This window comes from Pinus tabuliformis, chromosome 2_2 (assembly GCF_031772625.1).
Source record: "Pinus tabuliformis cultivar Carrire ecotype Pingquan chromosome 2_2, CPIR1, whole genome shotgun sequence".
In the NCBI taxonomy this organism is placed as follows: Eukaryota; Viridiplantae; Streptophyta; class Pinopsida; order Pinales; family Pinaceae; genus Pinus; species Pinus tabuliformis.
This window is the reverse complement of record NC_142300.1, coordinates 719,528,662-719,536,327: the sequence shown is the minus strand read 5'-3', so window position 1 is coordinate 719,536,327 and position 7,666 is coordinate 719,528,662. Positions and strand designations below refer to the sequence as shown.

The window sequence follows — 7,666 nt, the reverse complement described above, 5'->3', positions numbered from 1 at the left end:
TTTATTGTAAGACTTAATAGAAAAATCGCTAATTACATTAACCAAATAAAAAAACAATTTATTCCATAAACTATTTTAACCTCAATTTTTTCTTTATTTGATCCCATTTTAATAACTTCCATATTCTCAAATTAAAAGAGCTGGAGTTCAAATCTCATTGCGTGATTTCATCGTCAGTCGCTTCTCCTTTGTTTTAATTTTTTCTTTGTTCTTTATCTTAATTTATTTTCATTTGTTTTGTAATTTTTCTCGGGAAATACATACTGATTTTTTTTTTTTTTCTCGGCAAATACATACTGATTTTTTTTTTTTTTTTCTCGGGAAATCGATCATACATCTGGAATACTTACCACAGCTGGACCGTCGCATACACATCATAACGTATTCCATGCTTTGGCGGGACAGTTGTATTGGACCGTGAGCACATTTTCTATGTTCAGCCTGTTTTACCTCGACCGTGGCTTCGGCCTCAGGGAGGGGGCGGTGACGTGAACTTTGTAGGGTTGGGAAGAGAACTAGGGTTAAGTTTGGGATTTGGTGGCTGGGAAGGTGGGAGAAGCAAGGAGGCGCCTGCACCCTGTGTTGGGTATGAGGAATTTGAAAAAAAATTCAAGCTAATTCTGGTTTGAGCTTTTTTGTACTGTTATGTCAAGTAGGATTTTGAATGGGTTTTTGAAATTTTTCGTTTTGCTAAAGTAAGATGTTTGATGGCTGTTTTTTCTTATTTTTTTAGGGCTAAATAATCCAGTTTAAATTATATATATGCTCGGGAGCCAGGAGTGCAGTTGTTGCTTAGAATTAGAGTCTTATCACATACTTTGTTCCTTGAATTTGTGCGCATAGAATTAGAGTCTTATCACATACTTTGTTCCTTGAATTTGTGTGCATTTATCATATAAGTAATTTTAGTTAAATGCTTATTTCCTTTTGAGGTATTATTTGAGAAATTTGTTCAGATTTTGCTTGCATTCGATGTGATAGCATAGAAATGATGATCAGATATTACTTTGCGATTGCTTTATAGGGCAGAACTTGATGTTTGACATTTTTACTGCATTTTGAGTTCAGAGCAGAGAAGAGAAGTATTTGAAGTTTGATTTCTAATGGTATATTTTGAAATCTTGTGAATATTTCTCGCATTTGAAGTCTGAACAGAGAAATGGTTTTAGCTGTTGGCCAGAGCTAACCAGCCTGCTATCGGGCCTTTAATGCACCCGATAGCGGCCTCACCATGCATACATGCCCATGCCATCCATCCCATGCCATCCATCGTTTCTTCTTCGGGAGCTCGACGGCAACTTTTGCCGGGAACGGGTGACCCACCACTTCCGAGCTGGCACCGGTTGTGCTGGCGCATTTTCAAACGATCCCTCGCGCCAAACATTCATGTGCTCCATTCGCGCACCCGAACAGGTCCTCTGCAACGCTCTCGAGCATTCGTTTCTCCTGCTCACGGTGCTGGCTCACCTCGCAGGTCCGTTCACGGTGTTGAATCCTTGCTCTCACGGTGTTGAAGTCCTTGTGGCTTCTGTTGCTTAGACTGTGGCCCACAAACAAATGTCCAACTCGGAACCCTCTGTTTCCTTTGTTAATGAAAGTGACAAGCTTGGACTGACGTTCACACACAAGTCAGATACAGCAACAACAAAAACTGAGATATACTAGACCAATAGCAGTAACATGCTTGCATTCTTGCGAGCAGATTTTGATTGCAGAACCATATATTTCCTTCAATTATAACTTGGATGCCTGCTCTTATAACCTAGATGCTGCAGTAATAGCACAAAACATGCATGTTTTATTGATAGTAACATGGATGCATGCTCTGATAACCTAGATGCCACGGTAATAGCACAAAGTATGCAATGTTTTATCATCTGCAATTGGTAATTTGGTACACAGTTCAAAATTATATCCCTTTATTTCAGAATCCAGATTCTAACCTGCGTTGATGTAAAGTTTTTATGTCCAGAATATTTTCTGTTTATATAATTTCATTGGTGCATATATGGATCTGATGCACTATTATACATGGTAGACTACACATTATTTACATATATGTGATGCTTACAATTTAAGGGAAAATAATGTTAAGCATGAGTTTGGGCAGGGAAAGGGCGAATCCTAGTGGTCATGAAAATAAGAATTTTTTGGAGTGAAATTTGCCATAAAATATTTGAAAATAGATGTTTTTTTCTTTTTCGCTATTTTTCTTCTGGGATTGAAGATAACAAGTTGTGCAAAACTATGCTGTCTCAGTAATCCCTTCTGCAAATGGTTATTTTATCTCAATAATCCTTTCTGCCAGTGTATGTTGTCTCAGTAGTCCCTTCTGCAAATGGTGATGTTGTCTCAATAGTCCCTTCTGCAAATGCAAGACAGAAAGCTTCCAAGTACTGGAGGCAGCATCTCATAATGCGTATTTCAATAGCAACAACCTTACCTTCTGCAAATGCAAGACAGAAAGCTTCCGAGAACTGGAGGCAGCATCTCATAATGCGTATTTCAATAGCAACAACCTTACCTTCTGCAATTGCAAGACAGAAAGCTTCCGAGTACTGGAGGCAGCATCTCATAATGCGTATTTCAATAGCAACAACCTTAAATTGGAGAAGAAAAATGTCACTCAGGAGAAATCTTCTACGGCATAAGGAACCTAAAGACATCCACTTCGAGAAAGAGCTTCCCCAGGAAACAATTTATTCAGAGGCAGAACATGCATGTAGCTCCACGACTATGAACTAAGCTTGAAAAATTTGTGAGGTCTAGAGGAGGGACCAACATGCATTAGAGCCAGAACATGCATATAGCTCCACGACTGTGAACCTTGAAAATATTTAAAGGGGCAGAGGAGGGACCAACATGCATTAGCCCTTGAAAAAATTGCAAGAGCTAGAGAGGTTGGTCCTTGTTGAGGTCATCCATTAACTTCCTTGCCATAACCTGCTCTGGCCATAAAATAGGTCATCCATTAACTTCCTTGCCATAACCTTCTGGCCATAAAATAGTTGAAAATTCTGATATCAAACATTGAATCGGGTTTTAGACAAAAAGAAATTACTGATACCAGTCACTGCAAACTTAATCTTTGTGAGAGATTGGAGCCAGACTTCATGAGTAATGAACTTAAACATAAAATTGACTGAATTGGCACACTATCTATACAGAAATCTTGCTCCTTGTTAAATAGTCTATTCTTGCTATCAGTATGCCAAAATAGAATTTTCTGAGGTAAACCTAATCCCCGTTATCCATGGATAATAAGTAAGTTTCACTAGGAATAGGCATCAGACCTCATAACTGTAACGATATCATTCTGACAGATTGTGTTCTTAAAACAACCTTGCTCTCAAATTGATTTAACTTGGCTGTATCTTATAGTAGTACCCGCTTATGCACAGGCAGCAGCAAAAGTCAATGTTGCAGTAACCTGCAATAGTGAATTTTCAGATGAGTTTTTTATGAGAGAATTAGTAAATCCTGCAGGCATAATGGATCCACTGCCTGGTTCAGTAAATTTCTCCTTACCCCATCAGCTACAACAAAAAGACTGACAACAAGAGAATTTCGTAGACTGGGGGTTACAAGCAATGCATATCCATCAATTATTGCCAGTGATAAGCTCCACAAGAAGGGCCATTGGCTTGTAGGTTATATGGTTAGTTTTTGTGTTGTTTACAGACATCTGGGGGGCACACATTTGGGAGAGTGTTTGTTGTTGCAGCAACATTAAGAACTTAAACCTTAAACTATGTATAGACAAAAATATGATTGGGTATTTCCAATTGGAAGTATGGTGCATCTAAATCAATGATATGGATGTTTTTGTTGTTCCTGAAGGGGCTGCCCTTAATATTGCATATCAACATATGTCCAAGATCCCTAAAAAAAACATGCTAATATAGAAATGGACTCTAGACAATCTAGGTAACCTTTAGCTTAGCTCTAATATGTCTTCCATATCAAAACTTCCAGTGGACATTATTACCCCGAAAAGGTAATTGGCTTGATGCAGAAAGCTTTATTCTCATGGAAAAATCAAGCTGCATACACTTCTGGTGTTAAGTGTGAATGGACTTCTTCAACAAGGCACACCAAATATTACCTCTTTGCCAACATCCAAAATGTAAAAAAAAAATGATGGTGAAACCATGAACCAACTCAAGAATTCGATAGCTGTAGCAGTTTCATATTTTGCACAGTGGTTCTGGGCACATTCTATTAAATCATTTCCAATGAGAATAGTAGTACCCGCTTATGCACAGGCAGCAGCAAAAGTCAATGTTGCAGTAACCTGCAATAGTGAATTTTCAGATGAGTTTTTAATGAGAGAATTAGTAAATCCTGCAGGCATAATGGATCCACTGCCTGGTTCAGTAAATTTCTCCTTACCCCATCAGCTACAACAAAAAGACTGACAACAAGAGAATTTCGTAGACTGGGCTTTACAAGCAATGCATATCCATCAATTATTGCCAGTGATAAGCTCCACAAGAAGGGCCATTGGCTTGTAGGTTATATGGTTAATTTTTGTGTTGTTTACAGACATCTGGGGGGCACACATTTGGGAGAGTGTTTGTTGTTGCAGCAACATTAAGAACTTAAACCTTAAACTATGTATAGACAACATTAACTCTTCTCCTCTCCACTCTGTTTTTATTGAAAAGTGGAATGCCCAGCTCTTCTCCTCTTCACTCCAATCTTATGAAAGCTTAGTTATTGCAGACTCCAATAACCATATTAGATTAGTGAAAAGTGGAATGCCTAATTCTGCTCCTCTCCACTCTGCTCTTATGAAAGGTTAGCTGATGCAGATGCCTAATGGCTTTCACCAACCACGTCTTAACCTACTGTGCTAGCTCATTCACTTATTTATAATGTACTAAACTGCTCTTCATCATTAATGACATCCGCCATTCCAAAAGTGGGAATGCTCAGATCAGTTATATGTTGTTTATACAGATAATCTGAAAGTTGTTATGGGATTGGCATGAAATACAAACTAGCCCAATAGTGCTAATTGACAGCCTAACTGCACCATGGGAAGAAGAAATAATCTGTTAGGATAATCAATAATTGGGCCTTGTACTGAGAAGGGTTAGTCTACTGTTCTAGCATGAGAATATCTAACATTAATTTCATAGAATCATAAGCTTCAAACTTCATAAAAGCATGTAAAACTTTTTTTCATACCCATAGTAATATTTTCTATATTTTTTTAAAAGAAAACCATGGTTGATAAAAACTAACAACCTAGAGATATATGCAACAGCAGTCACATATATCATAAACTCATCCAAGATGTATGCATATATCAATGAAGCCCTAGATGCCCATGATGCCTTTGAAGATGCCCTAATCCTAATAAATAAAGAAAACAAGTGAAGAAACACTCATCTTTGGATATTGCCAAAAAGATTAAAAATATGGAAGCCCTAAACATTGTCGAAAACATAATGATAAAATCCTAAAGTCTGCCACAGATAAAATAATGATTACAGTTCATAAAATATAATTTTACTGATGGAATACTGATATTAGTTAAGGATGAAAATGACACCATCTTGTAGAGGACACTTTCCCCTTTCGAATGAGCTATTACTCGCTTTCTAACTCCTCTTAGATTGAGAGAAATTGAATTTATAAATTAGAAAAATTAGTATTGGTAAAATGAATTATGTAGGCTCATGTTCCTTGGCCAAGTGACGTGTCATTTCATTAAAGGTAAAAAACTAGTATAAATATAGTATAAATATAAGCTGGAACTGGTCATTCCTCCCATCAACCTCAGTGAAGAACATCACAAGAAGACAGATAAGAGGGATACAAGCATGACATAAGCCGAGGAGATAAAAGCGAATACTTTTTTGGGAAAATACTATTATGCTCCTTTCAAACTAGGACTTGTTGTTAGAAGCTCGGATATAGAATTGCAATAATATATGTGAGGCTCAAAACCTTGAGAGAAATCAGTTTTATAGGCCCGAATCTCAAGATCAAAATCCATGAGAAGCCTGGATTGGCAAGAGAAATAGAAGCTCTGATAAGCCACTGTGATACCCTCGGATAGTCCTAATCAAGCTTGGACTGTGGAATTGTAGAAATGTGACATATCTCACACAGTGGAAAGTATATAAGCTCAGATGTTAACCTCAATTCATGTGATCAGTTTCCTATTGAAGAGCTCAGATTTGTTGTGAAGACTAGAGACGAATCAGTTTCCTTTACATAAGCTGTTCCAAAAATTTGAATATCTAATTGAGTTCTATATCAAAATATGTCATCATCAGTTGACATGTTACAGATCACCATCCAAATAAGATCAGAAGTCTAAAATGTAACAAGACCTTGAGGAAACTAGATGCCCCTCAGTAAATTCATCTAAAACAAGAAAACTTTGAGCCAAATGCAAAGCTTCCTTAGTGAATTGGCAAAACTGTTCAGTTCTTTAAATATAAGTAAAACTAATCATCTGATAATGACCAGAGGTATCCTCCAAATGTATTCCCAACTCTGAAAGGCTCAAACTGTGGACCTGGATGTGATTGTTCATCCTTTTGATAGCCATATCAGAGTCCCCAAAAACCTGTAGTTGCAGTATATTTTTCTTTGTAGCTCATTGTAATAGGAAAAATAATGTTCTAAATTCAGCTTGATTTTTAATACCAATAACCATATATGCCTTACTAGTGAATTTCTGATCCTTAGCAGTAAATAACACAATACCCAGACTACAAACGTGTTCTGGACCCTGGCAGGCCCCATCAAATAAGCTCCATGCATAATCCTTGTTCAAAATCATATGACTGGGTTTTGGCTGTATACTAGGCTTATAAGAAGAAAACAATGAAATCACTTGTAATGAAACTTTGAAAGTGGGCACTTAGACATCCGCAAAAAACCTGGCATTCCTCACTGACCAGATTCCCCAAGTAATCAAGTATGGAAGTGTTATAATTTCCTTCAGCTCTCTTCTATTAAAGTGCTCTTGAAAGCAATCTTCCAGGATCAATTTATCCCACAAACGCTGAAGTGAGGTCTGATGTTCAACTTCTTTCCACACCTGTATTGATTAAGGGCATAGTAAAAATAAATGTAAGGAAGTTCCTTCATTACTTCTACCAAGGATGCGAAAGCTCGAAGTACCTTTCATGATAATATCTTTCAAGGAAAATCAAAGCCGATTTGTGGCCACTTCAATCATGGACATTTGTGCCACGTTCCTGCATGTTTCCCATTGTTTACAGGGCAGATTTGCATAAGATAGGGCACTGCAGTAAAAGTATGTGGCTGTGGGTTATGTTCAGAAGTTCGAGTGTTCTTTTGAGGAGATATATCAGGATATGGGGCACTCCTTTGAAGCCCAAACACAGTATCTACAACAAGAAATTGGGCGTGCTTGTGATGGGAGTTATAACCAACAGCAGGGATAACTTAACAGCAGAGGAAAGGTGCTGATTTTGCCCTGATTTGATGCTACTTTTGGGCCTGTCCACATTCATTTATGACAGCAGAGGAAGGCACAATACTTAAGATGGTTATTTCAATTATTTTTGGATCTGCAGTCCTGCTGGTATAAATAGTTACAACCATTAACCTTAAACAAAAGCAAAAGCAATTAAAGAATAATAAATTTGATTTTTAAAATTACTTTTATTTGGATTTT

General features: G+C 37.4%; 1 protein-coding gene across 2 annotated transcripts in view; it reads left to right on the top strand.

Moving 5' to 3' along the window:
• Positions 1 to 319: 319 nt before the first annotated feature.
• The window catches only part of LOC149194695 (uncharacterized), a 31,681-nt gene continuing 24,334 nt past the window's right edge, over positions 320 to 7,666 (top strand). The window contains exons 1-2 of one of the 2 annotated variants that reach the window (XM_089405142.1): positions 320 to 586; positions 1,147 to 1,657. The gene's annotated coding sequence lies outside the window, so the exon portion shown is untranslated. The remainder of the gene's footprint in view (positions 587 to 1,146; positions 1,658 to 7,666) is intronic. The other variant, XM_089405141.1, reaches the window with a different exon arrangement.